Here is a 23,956-nt window from a genome sequence, read left to right as displayed (position 1 = left end):
GAGAGAGAGAGAGAGAGAGAGAGAGAGAGAGAGATAAAGAATATGTTTTTTTTCAACAGATTTCTCCACTTTTACTAAGACAAATGACTGCAAATAAAATTTAATAGGACTTAAATAAATTAATACATAAATAAATGAGTAAACAGATAAATGAACAAAGGATTTTCGTCCCTGAGTTGAAGTTGAATCGTAAGTTACAGTCCTGCAAATGTGTAGCAATTATTAAAAAAAAAAAGCTTTCAAACAATCTCTATCAAACGCTGGAGGTGAATAATACATTCTGTGAACAACTATGCTTCTATTTCTATTCAAAAAGGGAAAACAAGAATGAAATATACATTGTTTAAACATTTACAAAACTACTGGATAGGCGAACATTTGGCTCCCGAAGGAAGACGAAGGTTGTAGCTTCCAGAATCCAATCGAACCTCACGTGTCACCCTTTCGTCATTTTTCGTCATCTCATTTCACAAGCAACAGGCGCCTCTATGTCGGGCCTTTATCTGCGTCTCTCCGTCTTTGTATATAGATTCTTGATTTCGCTGTGCTGTTTTTTTAAAAGAAAAATGACCTTGCCTATGTTAGTGTCGTTCGTCATTTGTCTTTTGGGGCCCTGAGGGCACAGAGTCCATTATGCTTCTATAGATATCTGATTCCACAAGGTGTCCTCTTCGATTCTTTTGACCTTCTAAGGAGAGAAAAAAAAAAAGAGATTTGCTCTGACGCACAAATCTTATAGGTCGACGGACTCTCATCACGGAGGCTTCTCTGGACCCTGCTCTCATATCTAATCCTAATCATTGTTCCTCGTCTCCTGTCAACTCTACAGTAGGCCTATGTCGCTCGCCCGTTCCTTCGAGATGCTTCCAGAAGCTCAGATGTCGCCATTTTTGTCCTTTTTACCCTCGTCTACCGGAGGGCAGCAGATGAACTTCTTGTCCTTCAGACAGAATTTCTTGCACCCCTCCTTGCTGCTGTCTTTGTCGTCGTGGATTTTGATGTACGTCGTTCTGTTGACCTTGACGGAGGCCTGTGACTCCGACTTGGTGCTGCTGGAGACAGAAAGATCGGCACTTTACAAAGATCGTTACTTACAGAAATCGTTACTTACAAAGATCGTTACTTACAGAAATCGTTACTTGCAAAGATCGTTACTTCGGTTCCTATGATCCCCGACTGTCGTACAAGGACATTCTAGATGAGCCGAAGGTTTTTTATTTTAAACTCAAATCCCTCATGAAAATGTAAAATGTTTAGGATTTTCAAGAGAACTGGTTACAAGGAGGGGGGGGGGTGGCGGTGTTTCAAGTAGACTAGGTACAGACTACAGTACGGAAAGATGGTATGAGTTAGCACTATTATTATTCGTAGTAGTATTATTATTCAGAAGATGAACCCTATCCATATGGAACAAGCCCACCAAAGGGGCCACTGATTTGAAATTCAAGCTTCCAAAGAATATGGTGCTCATTTGGAAGTGAGAGAAGGAAGAGGGGAATACAGAAAGAAGAGATCTCACTTATCAAAAAGAAAAACTAAATCAACAGATTAATAAACAGATGAAAATGTATTAAAATGCAACGAGTAATGGCATTAGGGTTCAACTGGTCGCAATCTCCTGATGCTGGAGACATTAAGGGGAAATGATGCGACAACTTGTCTCTCCAGCTCAAACTTACAGGAAATAAGTTCAAATGAAAGTCATTCCTTCAAATACTACTGCTTTAGCTGTTTGAGAGTTAGCGAGTGGATTCTCTCAAACCAGTGGTTCCCAAGCGGGGTGGGGGCGGGGTAGGAGGGGGAATTTCAGAGTTTCGAGGGGAGGGGGGGAATTGTGACCAAGGGTTTTAGTATTATATGCATATTATCTAGAATTCATCTTTCGAGGCAGACAATTTTGGAAAGGGGACGAAGGGATGGGATGACATTCTGACATATGGTTAAAAGGGTGCATGGGCCCAAAATAAGGTTGAGAACCGCTGTCTTAATCGGTGTATTTTTGTGATTAAAAGCAAGGCCCAATACCCAAATCAATGTGAATAGATATTTCAGAGTAATCTCTGATGAACGGCGAATTTCATTAAGTCTAAAGAACGTATGATTAACAAAAAATAACAGTAGTCTTAGAGAAACGTAGGCTGACCTAAAACACCCCAGTGGTACAATTTACTAAAATCTTTGGTTTTACAAACGCTTTATGTATCTGACCGTCTAATATGATCTTCCTGGATCAATACCGAGAATCTTTATTGATGAAAGCATGATCGTTTTTATTATTTTCTCTTGTAAAACTATTTTCATAATTGCTGTTGTTCTATTGGCAATTTTCTCGTGTTAATTGTTAATTGTTATTTCTGTGTGTTTAAGTACATAGTTATTGCTTCCAAGTCAGCCTAATCTTATAAAATTAGAAGTGAATTTGATTAACGAAGTCTCTCTATTGATAATATCAGTAAGCCTTTAATATAATAATAGTTATGGTTCAAAACTGAAATGCGAAAAAATCTATATAAGAAACAGGTTACAAGCAACTGTAGACAAACTACAAATCATTAAAAATCACTAAAAGTGAATCAATTTACTTTGTTCATGTCTGTCCATCTGAACTTCATTGTACTTTAATTTTTTTTCTTTCCATCTATCACTGACTAGTTAACTAACACATCCCTTTCTAAATTGGGCGACTGGGTCTGTTCTGTCCTGTTACCTTTCCGATTTATTGGCGGTACCTCCCTCAGACTCCTTCGGCAGGACCTGGGCTATCACGAGTCCCAGGACGTACAGGGCAAACACTGCAAAAATTAACGAAGCAGAAACGAGAAATAAGCGATCAAATACTACAGTAGGTATAGTGCAGTACAGTATATACAGTATAATATATATATATATATATATATATATATATATATATATATATATATATATATATATATATATATATATATATATATGAATGTCTTTTACTTTAATACCCACAGTATAATATGAAGATAAAAAGGCCCTTAAAACACTATTTGAACGTTGCAACCATATATTTCGGGCACTTCGTTCTGTGTCCCTGTTCGCTGGTAAAATATGGACAGACGAAATGTTACAAGAGTATACATACAAGGCATATGTAGGTGAGGCATTAAGTGTTTTATGGGCCTTTTTATCTTCATATATATATACGTATGTATATACACATTAAAATTTGTTGGACTTTCTCTGTGTCACTTCTTAAGTGATGAAATAGTTGCATCTCGGATTAAGCCATAATGATAATAAAAAAACTTCCTTTAAACTGGAATGTATCTCTACATACAATCATCTGTTATCAGAAGGAAGAATGTTAAGTGAGAAACTCCAGTCTAGGAAGTGAATGCTCAGAGGGTAAAGTAATGATAATGATAACAATTAGACATTCGTTGCTGTGCGAATGTCCAAAGTATAATATTAAGCAGCGAACATCGATTTTGGAAATCAATCGACCAGTGAAATTTTGCCCTGTGACGGTTTTATTGGTAAAAAATACCTATTGTAACGAAGTGATAATTTTATTGTTAAACAAACATCAAACACCTATTATCCAATACTTTGTTCTTAATTTTGTTTTTGTCGGTTATGAAAAATTTTTGCCCCAAGAAGGCCACGTTTTTTGCGGTGCAATAGTGCTTAATTCTTAAACTGTTTGTTGCATGAAATGATAGTGAAAACTATTTCTTTTAACCGCTTGTTTGTTAATTTTAATTCCTTATGACATTTTGTTGTTTTTTATGCAATGCGTAATTAAAATATTTTAAATTAATATGCTGTGTTGCTTTCTTATTATTCCAAGTGAAATCCGCGTCAACAGATTACGCTCAAAATACACAACCCCTAGAAACGTAATAAAAATCACATGTACACGTATATATTACACTTTGTACGTTGTATATCAACTTAATCTCATTTAAAGGTTTTAAGTAAAGAAAAAACTACAAACATAGCTGAAATCTTGTTATAAACATTAAAATACATATACAATTCTTAAACTAACAATGACTTTTATTGAAATGTATTGAAGATATCTTGATACTCTTAGGAGGATCGATACTTTATCGTCTGGATTTGATTCCGAATCGAGACAAGGGAGGTAATGCAATCATTTCAAGTATCTCCTTTTGTAACGAATGACGCCTATAACGAACTGCCGACGACAGTCCCCTGGAATTCGCTATAAACGAACTTTACTGTATATCTCTCTATTTACTTTAATTAAATACAAACTCTCTCTGTCTCACACACACACACACACACAAACACATTCACAAACGCTTCCCCTGTTGCCGATATGGGGCGTTCCAGTACCCGAATTCTCTCATTTGATTTGGGACCATAATAAGGTCTCTTCGCCCTTTCATTTTAATTCTGTTTTTTAATTTAAAAAAATGGATTTGAACAGTGCTTTTTCAACCGTTTTTGCAAGTAAGGCACAGAATAGTAAAGAAATCTTAAGTTTAGAGTGTAGTAATGTTTCTCAAATGCAGTTCCAACTTTCTTATAGTTTCAGTGTTAGAATTGTGTTAATGTTTCTCAAATCACAGTTCCTTTGTATGGTTTCAGTGTTAGAATTGTGTTAATGTTTCTCAAATCACAGTTCAACTGTATAGTTTAGGTGTTAGAATTGTGTTAATGTTTCTCAAATCACAGTTCCAACTGTGGATTTAGGTGTTAGAATTGTATTAATGTTTCTCAAATCACAGTTCAACTGTATAGTTTCAGTGTTAGAATTGTGTTAATGTTTCTCAAATCACAGTTCAACTGTATAGTTTAGGTGTTAGAATTGTGTTAATGTTTCTCAAATCACAGTTCAACTGTATAGTTTCGGTGTTAGAATTGTGTTAATGTTTCTCAAATCACAGTTCAACTGTATAGTTTAGGTGTTTGAATTGTGTTAATGTTTCTCAAACAGTTCAACTGTATAGTTTAGGTGTTAGAATTGTGTTAATGTTTCTCAAATCACAGTTCAACTGTATAGTTTAGTGTTAGAATTGTATTAATGTTTCTCAAATCACAGTTCAACTGTATAGTTTAGGTGTTAGAATTGTATTAATGTTTCTCAAATCACAGTTCAACTGTATAGTTTAGGTGTTAGAATTGTATTAATGTTTCTCAAATCACAGTTCAACTGCATAGTTTAGGTGTTAGAATTGTGTTAATGTTTCTCAAATCACAGTTCAACTGCATAGTTTAGGTGTTAGGAATTGTGTTAATGTTTCTCAAATCACAGTTCAACTGTATAGTTTAGGTGTTAGAATTGTGTTAATGTTTCTCAAATCACAGTTCAACTGTATAGTTTAGGTGTTAGAATTGTGTTAATGTTTCTCAAATCACAGTTCAACTGTATAGTTTAGGTGTTAGAATTGTGTTAATGTTTCTCAAATCACAGTTCAACTGTATAGTTTAGAGTGTTAGAATTGTGTTAATGTTTCTCAAATCACAGTTCAACTGTATAGTTTAGGTGTTAGAATTGTATTAATGTTTCTCAAATCACAGTTCAACTGTATAGTTTAGGTGTTAGAATTGTGTTAATGTTTCTCAAATCACAGTTCAACATAGTTTTAGGTGTTAGAATTGTTTATGTTTCTCAAATCACAGTTCAACTGTATAGTTTGGGTGTTAGAATTGTGTTAATGTTTCTCAAATCACAGTTCAACTGCATAGTTTAGGTGTTAGAATTGTGTTAATGTTTCTCAAATCACAGTTCAAGTTAGTTTAGTGTTAGAATTTAGGTGTTAGAAGTTTTGTAGTTAATGTTTCTCAAATCACAGTTCAACTGTATAGTTTAGGTGTTAGAATTGTATTAATGTTTCTCAAATCACAGTTCAACTGTATAGTTTAGGTGTTAGAATTGTGTTAATGTTTCTCAAATCACAGTTCAACTGTATAGTTTAGGTGTTAGAATTGTATTAATGTTTCTCAAATCACAGTTCAACTGTATAGTTTAGGTGTTAGAATTGTATTAATGTTTCTCAAATCACAGTTCAACTGTATAGTTTAGGTGTTAGAATTGTGTTAATGTTTCAAATCACAGTTCAACTGTATAGTTTAGGTGTTAGAATCAAATGTTCAACTGTATAGTTTAATGTTTCTCAAATCACAGTTCAACTGTATAGTTTAGGTGTTAGAATTGTATTAATGTTTCTCAAATCACAGTTCAACTGTATAGTTTAGGTGTTAGTGTTAATGTTTCTCAAATCACAGTTCAACTGTATAGTTTAGGTGTTAGAATTGTATTAATGTTTCTCAAATCACAGTTCAACTGCATAGTTTAGGTGTTAGAATTGTATTAATGTTTCTCAAATCACAGTTCAACTGCATAGTTTAGGTTTATTGTGTTAATGTTTCTCAAATCACAGTTCAAGAGTTTAGGTGTTGAATTGTATTAATGTTTCTCAAATCACAGTTCAACTGTATAGTTTAGGTGTTAGAATTGTGTTAATGTTTCTCAAATCACAGTTCAACTGTATAGTTTAGGTGTTAGAATTGTGTTAATGTTTCTCAAATCACAGTTCAACTGTATAGTTTAGGTGTTAGAATTGTGTTAATGTTTCTCAAATCACAGTTCAACTGCATAGTTTAGGTGTTAGAATTGTGTTAATGTTTCTCAAATCACAGTTCAACTGTATAGTTTAGGTGTTAGAATTGTGTTAATGTTTCTCAAATCACAGTTCAACTGTATAGTTTAGGTGTTAGAATTGTATTAATGTTTCTCAAATCACAGTTCAACTGTATAGTTTAGGTGTTAGAATTGTGTTAATGTTTCTCAAATCACAGTTCAACTGTATAGTTTAGGTGTTAGAATTGTATTAATGTCACAGTTCAACTCAAATCACAGTTCAACTGTATAGTTTAGTGTTAGAATTGTATTAATGTTAGAAGTTTGTGTTAATGTTTTTCAAATCACAGTTCAACTGTATAGTTTAGGTGTTAGAATTGTATTAATGTTTCTCAAATCACAGTTCAACTGTATAGTTTAGGTGTTAGAATTGTATTAATGTTTCTCAAATCACAGTTCAACTGTATAGTTTAGGTGTTAGAATTGTGTTAATGTTTCTCAAATCACAGTTCAACTGTATAGTTTAGGTGTTAGAATTGTTTGTTTCTCAAATCACAGTTCAACTGTATGTTTGTTAGAATTCAAATCACAGTTCAACTGCATAGTTTAGGTGTTAGAATTGTGTTAATGTTTCTCAAATCACAGTTCAACTGCATAGTTTAGGTGTTAGAATTGTGTTAATGTTTCTCAAATCACAGTTCAACTGTATAGTTTAGGTGTTAGAATTGTGTTAATGTTTCTCAAATCACAGTTCAACTGTATAGTTTAGGTGTTAGAATTGTGTTAATGTTTCTCAAATCACAGTTCAACTGTATAGTTTAGGTGTTAGAATTGTGTTAATGTTTTGTCAAATCACAGTTCAACTGTATAGTTTAGGTGTTATGAATTGTGTTAGAATGTTTCTCAAATCACAGTTCAACTGTATAGTTTAGGTGTTAGAATTGTGTTAATGTTTCTCAAATCACAGTTCAACTGCATAGTTTAGGTGTTAGAATTGTATTAATGTTTCTCAAATCACAGTTCAACTGCATAGTTTAGGTGTTAGAATTGTGTTAATGTTTCTCAAATCACAGTTCAACTGTTATAGTTTACTGGTGTTAGAATTGTGTTAATGTTTCTCAAATTTTCAAATCACAGTTCATATAGTTTAGGTGTTAGAATTGTGTTAATGTTTCTCAAATCACAGTTCAACTGTATAGTTTAGGTGTTAGAATTGTGTTAATGTTTCTCAAATCACAGTTCAACTGTATAGTTTAGGTGTTAGAATTGTGTTAATGTTTCTCAAATCACAGTTCAACTGCATAGTTTAGGTGTTAGAATTGTGTTAATGTTTCTCAAATCACAGTTCAACTGTATAGTTTAGGTGTTAGAATTGTGTTAATGTTTCTCAAATCACAGTTCAACTGTATAGTTTAGGTGTTAGAATTGTGTTAATGTTTCTCAAATCACAGTTCAACTGTATAGTTTAGGTGTTAGAATTGTTTAATGTTTCTCAAATCACAGTTCAACTGTATAGTTTAGGTGTTAGAATTGTGTTAATGTTTCTCAAATCACAGTTCAACTGTATAGTTTAGGTGTTAGAATTGTGTTAATGTTTCTCAAATCACAGTTCAACTGTATAGTTTAGGTGTTAGAATTGTGTTAATGTTTCTCAAATCACAGTTCAACTGTATAGTTTAGGTGTTAGAATTGTGTTAATGTTTCTCAAATCACAGTTCAACTGTATAGTTTAGGTGTTAGAATTGTGTTAATGTTTCTCAAATCACAGTTCAACTGTATAGTTTAGGTGTTAGAATTGTGTTAATGTTTCTCAAATCACAGTTCAACTGTATAGTTTAGGTGTTAGAATTGTGTTAATGTTTCTCAAATCACAGTTCAACTGTATAGTTTAGGTGTTAGAATTGTGTTAATGTTTCTCAAATCACAGTTCAACTGTATAGTTTAGGTGTTAGAATTGTGTTAATGTTTCTCAAATCACAGTTCAACTGCATAGTTTAGGTGTTAGAATTGTGTTAATGTTTCTCAAATCACAGTTCAACTGTATAGTTTGGTGTTAGAATGTTAATGTTTCTCAAATCACAGTTCAACTGTATAGTTTAGGTGTTAGAATTGTGTTAATGTTTCTCAAATCACAGTTCAACTGTATAGTTTAGGTGTTAGAATTGTGTTAATGTTTCTCAAATCACAGTTCAACTGTATAGTTTAGGTGTTAGAATTGTGTTAATGTTTCTCAAATCACAGTTCAACTGTATAGTTTAGGTGTTAGAATTGTGTTAATGTTTCTCAAATCACAGTTCAACTGTATAGTTTATAGTTTGTGTTAATGTTTCTCAAATGTTAGTTTAGGTGTTGAATTTATTAATGTTTCTCAAATCACAGTTCAACTGTATAGTTTAGGTGTTAGAATTGTGTTAATGTTTCTCAAATCACAGTTCAACTGTATAGTTTAGGTGTTAGAATTGTGTTAATGTTTCTCAAATCACAGTTCAACTGTATAGTTTAGGTGTTAGAATTGTGTTAATGTTTCAAATCACAGTTCAAATAGGTGTTAGAAGTTTAACTCAAATAGTCAACTTAGTTTAGGTGTTAGAATTGTGTTAATGTTTCTCAAATCACAGTTCAACTGTATAGTTTAGGTGTTAGAATTGTGTTAATGTTTCTCAAATCACAGTTCAACTGTATAGTTTAGGTGTTAGAATTGTGTTAATGTTTCTCAAATCACAGTTCAACTGTATAGTTTAGGTGTTGAATTGTGTTAATGTTTCTCAAATCACAGTTCAACTGTATAGTTTAGGTGTTAGAATTGTGTTAATGTTTCTCAAATCACAGTTCAACTGCATAGTTTAGGTGTTAGAATTGTGTTAATGTTTCTCAAATCACAGTTCAACTGCATAGTTTAGGTGTTAGAATTGTGTTAATGTTTCTCAAATCACAGTTCAACTGTATAGTTTAGGTGTTAGAATTGTATTAATGTTTCTCAAATCACAGTTCAACTGTATAGTTTAGTATAGTGTTAGAATTGTGTTAATGTTTCTCAAATCACAGTTCAACTGTATAGTTTAGGTGTTAGAATTGTGTTAATGTTTCTCAAATCACAGTTCAACTGTATAGTTTAGGTGTTAGAATTTGTTAATGTTTCTCAAATTAATGTTTCTCAAATCACAGTTCAACTGTATAGTTTAGGTGTTAGAATTGTGTTAATGTTTCTCAAATCACAGTTCAACTGTATAGTTTAGGTGTTAGAATTGTGTTAATGTTTCTCAAATCACAGTTCAACTGTATAGTTTAGGTGTTAGAATTGTGTTAATGTTTCTCAAATCACAGTTCAACTGTATAGTTTAGGTGTTAGAATTGTGTTAATGTTTCTCAAATCACAGTTCAACTGTATAGTTTAGGTGTTAGAATTGTTTATGGTGTTAGAAGTTTGTGTTAGAATTGTTAATGTTTCTCAAATCACAGTTCAACTGTATAGTTTAGGTGTTAGAATTGTGTTAATGTTTCTCAAATCACAGTTCAACTGTATAGTTTAGGTGTTAGAATTGTGTTAATGTTTCTCAAATCACAGTTCAACTGTATAGTTTTTAGGTGTTAGAATTGTGTTAATGTTTCTCAAATCACAGTTCAACTGTATAGTTTTAGGTGTTAGAAGGTGTTGAATTGTTAATGTTTCTCAAATCACAGTTCAACTGTATAGTTTAGGTGTTAGAATTGTATTAATGTTTCTCAAATCACAGTTCAACTGTATAGTTTAGGTGTTAGAATTGTATTAATGTTTCTCAAATCACAGTTCAACTGTATAGTTTAGGTGTTAGAATTGTATTAATGTTTCTCAAATCACAGTTCAACTGCATAGTTTAGGTGTTAGAATTGTGTTAATGTTTCTCAAATCACAGTTCAACTGTATAGTTTAGGTGTTAGAATTGTATTAATGTTTCTCAAATCACAGTTCAACTGTATAGTTTAGGTGTTAGAATTGTGTTAATGTTTTCAAATCACAGTTCAACTGTATAGTTTAGGTGTTAAATTGTATTAATGTTTCTCAAATCACAGTTCAACTGTATAGTTTAGGTGTTAGAATTGTATTAATGTTTCTCAAATCACAGTTCAACTGTATAGTTTAGGTGTTAGAATTGTGTTAATGTTTCTCAAATCACAGTTCAACTGTATAGTTTAGGTGTTTAGTTAATGTTTCTCAAATCACAGTTCAACTGTATAGTTTAGGTGTTAGAATTGTGTTAATGTTTTCAAATCACAGTTCAACTGCATAGTTTGGGTGTTAGAATTGTGTTAATGTTTCTCAAATCACAGTTCAACTGTATAGTTTAGGTGTTAGAATTGTGTTAATGTTTCTCAAATCACAGTTCAACTGTATAGTTTAGGTGTTAGAATTGTGTTAATGTTTCTCAAATCACAGTTCAACTGTATAGTTTAGGTGTTAGAATTGTGTTAATGTTTCTCAAATCACAGTTCAACTGTATAGTTTAGGTGTTAGAATTGTGTTAATGTTTCTCAAATCACAGTTCAACTGTATAGTTTAGGTGTTAGAATTGTGTTAATGTTTCTCAAATCACAGTTCAACTGTATAGTTTAGGTGTTAGAATTGTGTTAATGTTTCTCAAAAATCAACAGTTCAACTCACAGTATAGTTTAGGTGTTAGAATTGTGTTAATGTTTTCAAATCACAGTTCAACTGTATAGTTTAGGTGTTAGAATTGTGTTAATGTTTCTCAAATCACAGTTCAACTGTATAGTTTAGTGTTATTGTATTAATGTTTCTCAAATCACAGTTCAACTGATAGTTTAGGTGTTGTTAATGTTTCTCAAATCACAGTTCAACTGTATAATGTCAAATTAGGTGTTAGAATTGTATTAATGTTTCTCAAATCACAGTTCAACTGTATAGTTTAGGTGTTAGAATTGTATTAATGTTTCTCAAATCACAGTTCAACTGTATAGTTTAGGTGTTAGAATTGTATTAATGTTTCTCAAATTTCAACTCAAATCAAATCACAGTTCAACTGTATAGTTTAGGTGTTAGAATTGTATTAATGTTTCTCAAATCACAGTTCAACTGCATAGTTTAGTTTAGTTAATGTGTTAGATAGTTTTAGGTGTTAGAATTGTGTTAATGTTTCTCAAATCACAGTTCAACTGTATAGTTTAGGTGTTAGAATTGTGTTAATGTTTCTCAAATCACAGTTCAACTGTATAGTTTAGGTGTTAGAATTGTGTTAATGTTTCTCAAATCACAGTTCAACTGTATAGTTTAGGTGTTAGAATTGTGTTAATGTTTCTCAAATCACACAGTTCAACTGTATAGTTTAGGTGTTAGAATTGTGTTAATGTTTCTCAAATGTTCAACTGTATAGTTTAGGTGTTAGAATTGTATTAATGTTTCTCAAATCACAGTTCAACATAGTTTGGGTGTTAGAATTGTGTTAATGTTTCTCAAAAATCACAGTTCAACTGTATAGTTTAGGTGTTAGAATTGTGTTAATGTTTCTCAAATCACAGTTCAACTGTATAGTTTAGGTGTTAGAATTGTATTAATGTTTCTCAAATCACAGTTCAACTGCATAGTTTAGGTGTTAGAATTGTGTTAATGTTTCTCAAATCACAGTTCAACTGTATAGTTTAGGTGTTAGAATTGTGTTAATGTTTCTCAAATCACAGTTCAACTGTATAGTTTAGTGTTAGAATTGTGTTAATGTTTCTCAAATCACAGTTCAACTGTATAGTTTAGGTGTTAGAATTGTGTTAATGTTTCTCAAATCACAGTTCAGCATAGTTTTAGGTGTTAGAATTGTATTAAGTTTTCAAATCACAGTTCAACTGAAGTTTAGGTGTTAGAATTGTGTTAATTCTCAAATCACAGTTCAACTGCATAGTTTGGGTGTTAGAATTGTGTTAATGTTTCTCAAATCACAGTTCAACTGCATAGTTTAGTTTGAATTGGTTAATGTTAAATCATGTTCAACTGTTAAATTGTATTAATGTTTCAAATCCCAAATCAAACCAGTTCAACTGTAGTTTAGTTTGTTAATGTTTCTCAAATCATTCAACTGAATTGTGTTAATGTTTCTCAAATCACAGTTCAACTGTATAGTTTGGTTAGTGTTAGTTTCTCTAAAATTCAAGCAGTCTAAATCCGCATAGTTTAGTTAGAATTGTATTAATGTTTCTCGTCACAGTTCAACTGTATAGTTTAGGAATTGTGTTAATGTTTTAGTTCAATCCGCATGTTTGTTAATTGTGTTTCTCAAATCACAGTTCAACTGTATAGTTTAGGTGTTAGTCAAAATCACCAACTGTATTGTGTTTCTCAAATCACAGTTCAACTGCATAGTTTGGGGTAGAATTGTGTTAATGTTTCTCAAATCACAGTTCAACTGCATAGTTTTTAGAATTGTGTCAAAATAGAAGTTTGTGTTAGAATGTTTCTCAAATCACAGTTCAACTGTATAGTTTAGGTGTTAGAATTGTGTTAGTGCTCTCTCAAATCACCGTTCAACTGTATGTTTGGCAAGTTGGGAATTGTGTTAATGTTTTCAAATCACGTTCAACTGTATAGTTTGGGTGTTAGAATTGTGTTGTTTCAAATCACAGTTCAACTGGGCATAGTTTAGGTGTTAGGTGTTAGAATTGTGTTAATGTTTTCAAATCACCGTTCAACTGTTCAACTGTATAGTTTAGGTGTTAGAAGTTTAGGTGTTAATTGTGTTAATGTTTCTCAAATCACAGTTCAACTGTATAGTTTAGGTGTTAGAATTGTGTTAATGTTTCTCAAATCAGTTCAACTGTATAGTTTAGGTGTTAGAATTGTGTTAATGTTTCTCAAATCACAGTTCAACTGTATAGTTTAGGTGTTAGAATTGTGTTAATGTTTCTCAAATCACAGTTCAACTGTATAGTTTAGGTGTTAGAATTGTGTTAATGTTTCTCAAATCACAGTTCAACTGTATAGTTTAGGTGTTAGAATTGTGTTAATGTTTCTCAAATCACAGTTCAACTGTATAGTTTGGGTGTTAGAATTGTGTTAATGTTTCTCAAATCACAGTTCAACTGTATAGTTTAGGTGTTAGAAGTTCAACTGTGTTTTTTCTCAAATCACAGTTCAACTGTATAGTTTAGGTGTTAGAATTGTATTAATGTTTCTCAAATCACAGTTCAACTGTATAGTTTAGGTGTTAGAATTGTGTTAATGTTTCTCAAATCACAGTTCAACTGCATAGTTTAGGTGTTAGAATTGTGTTAATGTTTCTCAAATCACAGTTCAACTGTATAGTTTAGGTGTTAGAATTGTGTTAATGTTTCTCAAATCACAGTTCAACTGTATAGTTTGGGTGTTAGAATTGTGTTAATGTTTCTCAAATCACAGTTCAACTGTATAGTTTAGGTGTTAGAATTGTGTTAATGTTTCTCAAATCACAGTTCAACTGTATAGTTTAGGTGTTAGAATTGTGTTAATGTTTCTCAAATCACAGTTCAACTGTATAGTTTAGGTGTTAGAATTGTGTTAATGTTTCTCAAATCACAGTTCAACTGCATAGTTTAGGTGTTAGAATTGTATTAATGTTTCTCAAATCACAGTTCAACTGCATAGTTTAGGTGTTAGAATTGTGTTAATGTTTCTCAAATCACAGTTCAACTGTATAGTTTAGGTGTTAGAATTGTGTTAATGTTTCTCAAATCACAGTTCAACTGTATAGTTTAGGTGTTAGAATTGTGTTAATGTTTCTCAAATCACAGTTCAACTGTATAGTTTAGGTGTTAGAATTGTTTAATGTTTCTCAAATCACAGTTCAACTGTATAGTTTAGGTGTTAGAATTGTGTTAATGTTTCTCAAATCACAGTTCAACTGTATAGTTTAGGTGTTAGAATTGTGTTAATGTTTCTCAAATCACAGTTCAACTGTATAGTTTAGGTGTTAGAATTGTGTTAATGTTTCTCAAATCACAGTTCAACTGTATAGTTTAGGTGTTAGAATTGTGTTAATGTTTCTCAAATCACAGTTCAACTGTATAGTTTAGGTGTTAGAATTGTGTTAATGTTTCTCAAATCACAGTTCAACATAGTTTAGGTGTTAGAATTGTGTTAATGTTTCTCAAATCACAGTTCAACTGTATAGTTTAGGTGTTGTGTTAATGTTTCTCAAATCACAGTTCAACTGTATAGTTTAGGTGTTAGTTTAGTTTCTCAAATCACAGTGTTAGAATTGTGTTAATGTTTCTCAAATCACAGTTCAACTGTATAGTTTAGGTGTTAGAATTGTATTAATGTTTCTCAAATCACAGTTCAACTGTATAGTTTAGGTGTTAGAATTGTGTTAATGTTTCTCAAATCACAGTTCAACTGTATAGTTTAGGTGTTAGAATTGTGTTAATGTTTCTCAAATCACAGTTCAACTGTATAGTTTAGGTGTTAGAATTGTGTTAATGTTTCTCAAATCACAGTTCAACTGTATAGTTTAGGTGTTAGAATTGTATTAATGTTTCTCAAATCACAGTTCAACTGTATAGTTTCGGTGTTAGAATTGTGTTAATGTTTCTCAAATCACAGTTCAACTGTATAGTTTAGGTGTTAGAATTGTGTTAATGTTTTCAAATCACAGTTCAACTGTATAGTTTAGGTGTTAGAATTGTGTTAATGTTTCTCAAATCACAGTTCAACTGTATAGTTTAGGTGTTAGAATTGTGTTAATGTTTCTCAAATCACAGTTCAACTGCATAGTTTAGTGTTAGAATTGTGTTAAATTTTGTTCAAATCACAGTTCAACTGTATAGTTTAGGTGTTAGAATTGTGTTAATGTTTCTCAAATCACAGTTCAACTGTATAGTTTAGGTGTTAGAATTGTGTTAATGTTTCTCAAATCACAGTTCAACTGTATAGTTTAGGTGTTGAATTTAATGAAGTTTGTATAGTTTAATGTTTTGTCAAATCACAGTTCAACTGTATAGTTTAGGTGTTAGAATTGTGTTAATGTTTCTCAAATCACAGTTCAACTGCATAGTTTAGGTGTTAGAATTGTGTTAATGTTTCTCAAATCACAGTTCAACTGCATAGTTTAGGTGTTAGAATTGTGTTAATGTTTCTCAAATCACAGTTCAACTGTATAGTTTAGGTGTTAGAATTGTATTAATGTTTCTCAAATCACAGTTCAACTGTATAGTTTAGGTGTTAGAATTGTGTTAATGTTTCTCAAATCACAGTTCAACTGTATAGTTTAGGTGTTAGAATTGTGTTAATGTTTCTCAAATCACAGTTCAACTGTATAGTTTAGGTGTTAGAATTGTGTTAATGTTTCTCAAATCACAGTTCAACTGTATAGTTTAGGTGTTAGAATTGTATTAATGTTTCTCAAATCACAGTTCAACTGCATAGTTTAGGTGTTAGAATTGTATTAATGTTTCTCAAATCACAGTTCAACTGCATAGTTTAGGTGTTAGAATTGTATTAATGTTTCTCAAATCACAGTTCAACTGTATAGTTTAGGTGTTAGAAGTGTGTTAATGTTTCTCAAATCACCGTTCAACTGTATAGTTTAGGTGTTAGAATTGTGTTAATGTTTCTCAAATCACAGTTCAACTGTATAGTTTAGGTGTTAGAATTGTGTTAATGTTTCTCAAATCACAGTTCAACTGTATAGTTTAGGTGTTAGAATTGTATTAATGTTTCTCAAATCACAGTTCAACTGTATAGTTTAGGTGTTAGAATTGTATTAATGTTTCTCAAATCACAGTTCAACTGTATAGTTTAGGTGTTTATTGTATTAATCAAATCACAGTTCAACTTAGTTTAGGTGTTTTGTATTAATGTTTCTCAAATCACAGTTCAAGTTTAGGTGTTGTATAGTTTTCAAATAGTTCAACTGTATAGTTGAATTGTATTAATGTTTCTCAAATCACAGTTCAACTGTATAGTTTAGGTGTTAGAATTGTATTAATGTTTCTCAAATCACAGTTCAACTGTATAGTTTAGGTGTTAGAATTGTGTTAATGTTTTCAAATCACAGTTCAACTGATAGTTTAGGTGTTAGAATTGTATTAATGTTTCTCAAATCACAGTTCAACTGTATAGTTTAGGTGTTAGAATTGTGTTAATGTTTCTCAAATCACAGTTCAACTGTATAGTTTAGGTGTTAGAATTGTATTAATGTTTCTCAAATCACAGTTCAACTGTATAGTTTAGGTGTTAGAATTGTATTAATGTTTCTCAAATCACAGTTCAACTGTATAGTTTAGGTGTTAGAATTGTGTTAATGTTTCTCAAATCACAGTTCAACTGTATAGTTTAGGTGTTAGAATTGTGTTAATGTTTCTCAAATCACAGTTCAACTGTATAGTTTAGGTGTTAGAATTGTATTAATGTTTCTCAAATCACAGTTCAACTGCATAGTTTAGGTGTTAGAATTGTGTTAATGTTTCTCAAATCACAGTTCAACTGTTTAGGTGTTAGTTTAATGTTTCTCAAATGTTCAACTGAGTTTAGGTGTTAGAATTGTATTAATGTTTCTCAAATCACAGTTCAACTGTATAGTTTAGGTGTTAGAATTGTGTTAATGTTTCTCAAATCACAGTTCAACTGTATAGTTTAGGTGTTAGAATTGTATTAATGTTTCTCAAATCACAGTTCAACTGTATAGTTTAGGTGTTAGAATTGTATTAATGTTTTCAAATCACAGTTCAACAAATTCATGTTTCAAATCACAGTTCAACTGTATAGTTTAGGGTGTTAGAATTGTGTTAATGTTTCTCAAATCACAGTTCAACTGTATAGTTTGGGTGTTAAATTGTGTTAATGTTTCTCAAATCACAGTTCAACTGTATAGTTTAGGTGTTAGTTTCTCAAATCATTGTTCAACTTAATGTTTCTCAAATCACAGTTCAACTGTATAGTTTAGGTGTTAGAATTGTGGTTAATGTTTCTCAAATCACAGTTCAACTGCATAGTTTAGGTGTTAGAATTGTGTTAATGTTTCTCAAATCACAGTTCAACTGTATAGTTTAGGTGTTTGAATTGTGTTAATGTTTCTCAAATCACAGTTCAACTGTATAGTTTAGGTGTTAGAATTGTGTTAATGTTTCTCAAATCACAGTTCAACTGCATAGTTTAGGTGTTAGAATTGTATTAATGTTTCTCAAATCACAGTTCAACTGTATAGTTTAGGTGTTAGAAGTGTGTTAATGTTTCTCAAATCATCGCTCAACTGTATAGTTTAGGTGTTAGAATTGTGTTAACGTTTCTCAAATCACCGTTCAACTGCATAGTTTAGGTGTTAGAATTGTGTTAATGTTTCTCAAATCACCGTTCAACTGTATAGTTTAGGTGTTAGAATTGTGTTAATGTTTCTCAAATCACAGTTCAACTGCATAGTTTAGGTGTTAGAATTGTGTTAATGTTTCTCAAATCACAGTTCAACTGCATAGTTTAGGTGTTAGAATTGTGTTAATGTTTTCAAATCACAGTTCAACTGTATAGTTTAGGTGTTAGAATTGTGTTAATGTTTCTCAAATCACAGTTCACTCAAATCACAGTTCAACTGTATAGTTTAGGTGTTAGAATTGTGTTAATGTTTCTCAAATCACAGTTCAACTGCATAGTTTAGGTTAGAATTGTGTTAATGTTTCTCAAATCACAGTTCAACTGTATAGTTTAGGTGTTAGAATTGTGTTAATGTTTCTCAAATCACAGTTCAACTGTATAGTTTAGGTGTTAGAATTGTATTAATGTTTCTCAAATCAAGTTCAACTGTATAGTTTAGGTGTTAGAATTGTTCAACTTAATAGTTTGTGTTGTGTTTTCAAATCACAGTTCAACTGCATAGTTTAGGTGTTAGAATTGTGTTAATGTTTCTCAAATCACAGTTCAACTGTATAGTTTAGTGTTAGAATTGTATTAATGTTTCTCAAATCACAGTTCAACTGCATAGTTTAGGTGTTAGAATTGTTAATGTTTCTCAAATCACCGTTCAACTCAATTGTGTTTTCTGAATTGTGTTAATGTTTCTCAAATCACAGTTCAACTGTATTGGTTTCTCAAATCACCGTTCAACTGTATAGTTTAGGTGTTAGAATTTTAATGTTTCTCAAATCACAGTTCAACTGCATAGTTTAGGTGTTAGAATTGTGTTAATGTTTCTCAAATCACAGTTCAACTGCATAGTTTAGGTGTTAGAATTGTGTTAAAATCACAGTTCAACTGTATAGTTTGGGTGTTAGAATTGTGTTAATGTTTCTCAAATCACCGTTCAACTGTATAGTTTGGGTGTTAGAATTGTGTTAATGTTTCTCAAATCACAGTTCAACTGTATAGTTTAGGTGTTAGAATTGTGTTAATGTTTCTCAAATCACAGTTCAACTGTATAGTTTAGGTGTTAGTTTGTATTAATGCTTCTCAAATCACGTTCAACTGTTAGTCGAACTAGTGTTAATGTTCAAATCTCATTAATGTTTCTCAAATCACAGTTCAACTGTTTAGGGGTGGAATTGTTTAATGGCAAATCACAGTTCAATCCGTATAGTTTAGGTGTTAGAATTGTATTAATGTTTCTCAAATCACAGTTCAACAGTTTCTCAAATCACAGTTCAACTGTATAGTTAGGTGTTAAATTGTATTAATGTTTCTCAAATCACAGTTCAACTGCATAGTTTAGGTGTTAGAATTGTATTTGTTTCAAATCACAGTTCAACTGTATGTTAGAAGTGTGTTAATGTTTCTCAAATCACAGTTCAACTGTAGTTTAAAGTTTGTGTTAATGTTTCTCAAATCACAGTTCAACTGTGTATAGTTTAGGTGTTAGAATTGTATTTCTCAAATCAGTTCAACTGCGTTCAACTGTATAGTTTAGGTGTTTGAATTGTGTTAATGTTCTCAAATCACAGTTCAACTGTCCCAAATCACCGTTCAACTGTATAGTTTGGGTGTTAGGGTGTGTTAATGTTCTCAAATCACCGTTCAACTGTATAGTTTGGGTGTTAGGGGAATTGTGTTAATGTTTCTCAAATCACAGTTCAACTGTATGGCTTAGGTGTTAGAATTAGGTGTTAGTATAGTTTAGTGTTAGAATTGTTTCTCAAATCACAGTTCAACTGCATAGTTTAGGTGTTAGAATTGTGTTAATGTTTCTCAAATCACAGTTCAGCTGTAGTTTGGGTGTTAGAATTGTGTTAAAAGTTTCCCAAATCACCGTTCAACTGTATAGTTTAGATTGTTAGAATTGTGTTAATGTTTCTCAAATCTGCAGGTTCAACTGTATAGTTTAGGTGTTAGGGTATGTTAATGTTTCTCAAATCACAGTTCAACTGCATAGTTGGTGTGAAATTTGTATTAATGTTTCTCAAATCGATTCAACTGCATAGTTTAGGTGTTAGATTGTGTTAATGTTTCTCAAATCACAGTTCAACTGCATAGTTTAGGTGTTAAATTGTATTAATGTTTCTCAAATCACAGTTCAACTGTATAGTTTGGAGTGTTAGAAGATTGTGTTGTGTTTCTCAAATCACAGTTCAACTGTACTAGTTTGCCAGGTGTTAGAATTGTGTTGTGTTTCTCAAATCACAGTTCAACTGTATAGTTTAGGTGTTAGAATTGTGTTAATGTTTCTCAAATCACCGTTCAACTGTATAGTTTGGGTGTTAGAATTGTGTTAATGTTTCTCAAATCACAGTTCAACTGTATAGTTTAGGTGTTAGAATTGTATTAATGTTTCTCAAATCACAGTTCAACTGCATAGTTTAGGTGTTAGAATTGTGTTAATGTTTCTCAAATCACAGTTCAACTGTATAGTTTGGGTGTTAGAATTGTGTTAAAGTTTCCCAAATCACCGTTCAACTGTATAGTTTGGGTGTTAGAATTGTGTTAATGTTTCTCAAATCACAGTTCAACTGTATAGTTTAGGTGTTAGAATTGTGTTAATGTTTCTCAAATCACAGTTCAACTGTATAGTTTAGGTGTTAGAATTGTATTAATGTTTCTCAAATCACAGTTCAACTGTATAGTTTAGGTGTTAGAATTGTATTAATGTTTCTCAAATCACAGTTCAACTGTATAGTTTAGGTGTTAGAATTGTATTAATGTTTCTCAAATCACAGTTCAACTGTATAGTTTAGGTGTTAGAATTGTATTAATGTTTCTCAAATCACAGTTCAACTGTATAGTTTAGGTGTTAGAATTGTGTTAATGTTTCTCAAATCACAGTTCAACTGTATAGTTTAGGTGTTAGAATTGTGTTAATGTTTCTCAAATCACAGTTCAACTGCATAGTTTAGGTGTTAGAATTGTATTAATGTTTCTCAAATCACAGTTCAACTGTATAGTTTAGGTGTTAGAATTGTGTTAATGTTTCTCAAATCACAGTTCAACTGCATAGTTTAGGTGTTAGAATTGTGTTAATGTTTCTCAAATCACAGTTCAACTGTATAGTTTAGGTGTTAGAATTGTATTAATGTTTCTCAAATCACAGTTCAACTGCATAGTTTAGGTGTTAGAATTGTGTTAATGTTTCTCAAATCACAGTTCAACTGCATAGTTTAGGTGTTAGAATTGTGTTAATGTTTCTCAAATCACAGTTCAACTGTATAGTTTAGGTGTTAGAATTGTATTAATGTTTCTCAAATCACAGTTCAACTGCATAGTTTAGGTGTTAGAATTGTGTTAATGTTTCTCAAATCACAGTTCAACTGCATAGTTTAGGTGTTAGAATTGTGTTAATGTTTCTCAAATCACAGTTCAACTGTATAGTTTAGGTGTTAGAATTGTATTAATGTTTCTCAAATCACAGTTCAACTGTATAGTTTAGGTGTTAGAATTGTGTTAATGTTTCTCAAATCACAGTTCAACTGCATAGTTTAGGTGTTAGAATTGTGTTAATGTTTCTCAAATCACAGTTCAACTGCATAGTTTAGGTGTTAGAATTGTGTTAATGTTTCTCAAATCACAGTTCAACTGCATAGTTTAGGTGTTAGAATTGTGTTAATGTTTCTCAAATCACAGTTCAACTGCATAGTTTAGGTGTTAGAATTGTGTTAATGTTTTCTCAAATCACAGTTCAACTGTATAGTTTAGTAGTTTAGGTGTTAGTAATGTTTCTCAAATCACAGTTCAACTGCTTATAGTTTCAGTGTTAGAGAATTTGTGTTAATGTTTCTCAAATCACAGTTCAACTGTATAGTTTCAGTGTTTGAATTGTGTTAATGTTTCTCAAATGCAGTTCAACTGTATGATTTAGGTGTTAGAATTGTGTTAATGTTTCTCCAAATCACAGTTCCAGCTAACCATAGTTTAGGTGTTAGGGTGTATTAATGTTTCTCAAATCACGAGTTCAGCTGTATAGTTTCAGTGTTAGAATTGTGTTAATGTTTCTCAAATCACAGTTCAACTGTAGTTTAGTGTTAGTAAGTGTTTGTATATTGTAGAATTGTGTTAATGTTTCTCAAATCACAGTTCAACTGTATAGTGTTAGAATTGTGTTGTGTTTCTCAAATCACAGTTCAACTGCTTAGTTTAGTGTTAGAATTGTGTTATGTTTCTCAAATCACAGTTCAACTGTATAGTTTAGGTGTTAGAATTGTGTTAATGTTTCTCAAATCACAGTTCAACTGTATAGTTTCAGTGTTAGAATTGTGTTAATGTTTCTCAAATCACAGTTCAACTGTATAGTTTAGGTGTTAGAATTGTGTTAATGTTTCTCAAATCAGTTCAACTGTATAGTTTAGGTGTTAGAATTGTGTTAATGTTTCTCAAATCACAGTTCAACTGTATAGTTTAGGTGTTAGAATTGTGTTAATGTTTCTCTCAAATCACAGTTCAACTGTATAGTTTCGGTGTTAGAATTGTGTTAATGTTTCTCAAATCACAGTTCAACTGTATAGTTTCAGTGTTTGAATTGTGTTAATGTTTCTCAAATCACAGTTCAACTGTATAGTTTAGGTGTTAGAATTGTGTTAATGTTTCTCAAATCACAGTTCAACTGTATAGTTTGGGTGTTAGAATTGTGTTAATGTTTCTCAAATCACAGTTCAACTGTATAGTTTAGGTGTTAGAATTGTGTTAATGTTTCTCAAATCACAGTTCAACTGTATAGTTTAGTGTTTGAATTGTGTTAATGTTTCTCAAATCACAGTTCAACTGTATAGTTTCGGTGTTAGAATTGTGTTAATGTTTCTCAAATCACAGTTCAAATAGTTTAGGTGTTAGTTAATTTGTCACAGTTCTCATAGTTTCGGTGTTAGAATTGTGTTAATGTTTCTCAAATCACAGTTCAACTGTATAGTTTAGGTGTTAGAATTGTGTTAATGTTTCTCAAATCACAGTTCAACTGTATAGTTTAGGTGTTAGAATTGTGTTAATGTTTCTCAAATCACAGTTCAACTGTATAGTTTAGGTGTTAGAATTGTGTTAATGTTTCTCAAATCACAGTTCAACTGTATAGTTTAGGTGTTAGAATTGTGTTAATGTTTCTCAAATCACAGTTCAACTGTATAGTTTAGGTGTTAGAATTGTGTTAATGTTTCTCAAATCACAGTTCAACTGTATAGTTTAGGTGTTAGAATTGTGTTAATGTTTTCAAAACTGTATAGTTTCGGTGTTAGAATTGTGTTAATGTTTCTCAAATCACAGTTCAACTGTATAGTTTAGGTGTTTGAATTGTGTTAATGTTTCTCAAATCACAGTTCAACTGTATAGTTTCGGTGTTAGAATTGTGTTAATGTTTCTCAAATCACAGTTCAACTGTATAGTTTAGGTGTTTGAATTGTGTTAATGTTTCTCAAATCACAGTTCAACTGTATAGTTTAGGTGTTAGAATTGTGTTAATGTTTCTCAAATCACAGTTCAACTGTATAGTTTAGGTGTTAGAATTGTATTAATGTTTCTCAAATCACAGTTCAACTGCATAGTTTAGGTGTTAGAATTGTGTTAATGTTTCTCAAATCACAGTTCAACTGCATAGTTTGGGTGTTAGAATTGTGTTAATGTTTCTCAAATCACAGTTCAACTGTATAGTTTGGGTGTTAGAATTGTGTTAAAGTTTCCCAAATCACCGTTCAACTGTATAGTTTGGGTGTTAGAATTGTGTTAATGTTTCTCAAATCACAGTTCAACTGTATAGTTTAGGTGTTAGAATTGTGTTAATGTTTCTCAAATCACAGTTCAACTGCATAGTTTAGTGTTAGAATTGTGTTAAAAATCACAGTTCAACTGTATAGTTTAGGTGTTCTCAAATTGTGTTAAGTTTCTCAAATAGTTTAGGTGTTAGAATTGTGTTAATGTTTCTCAAATCACAGTTCAACTGTATAGTTTAGGTGTTAGAATTGTGTTTAATGTTTCTCAAATCACAGTTCAACTGTATAGTTTAGGTGTTAGAATTGTGTTAATGT

General features: G+C 31.5%; 1 long non-coding RNA gene across 1 annotated transcript; it reads right to left on the bottom strand.

Annotated features, from left to right (window-relative positions):
- Window positions 1-278: 278 nt before the first annotated feature.
- Window positions 279-2,848, bottom strand: LOC136843888 (uncharacterized). Its single transcript, XR_010854713.1, has 2 exons — window positions 2,708-2,848; window positions 279-1,052 (listed from the first exon to the last, which is right to left on the bottom strand). It is a non-coding gene; the product is annotated as an uncharacterized lncRNA (long non-coding RNA).
- Between the last annotated feature and the right edge of the window lie 21,108 nt (window positions 2,849-23,956).

This window comes from Macrobrachium rosenbergii, chromosome 12 (genome assembly GCF_040412425.1).
Source record: "Macrobrachium rosenbergii isolate ZJJX-2024 chromosome 12, ASM4041242v1, whole genome shotgun sequence".
Classification (NCBI taxonomy): Eukaryota; Metazoa; Arthropoda; class Malacostraca; order Decapoda; family Palaemonidae; genus Macrobrachium; species Macrobrachium rosenbergii.
The sequence above is the reverse complement of the archived record's forward strand: the minus strand, read 5'-3'. Positions and strand labels throughout refer to the sequence as shown.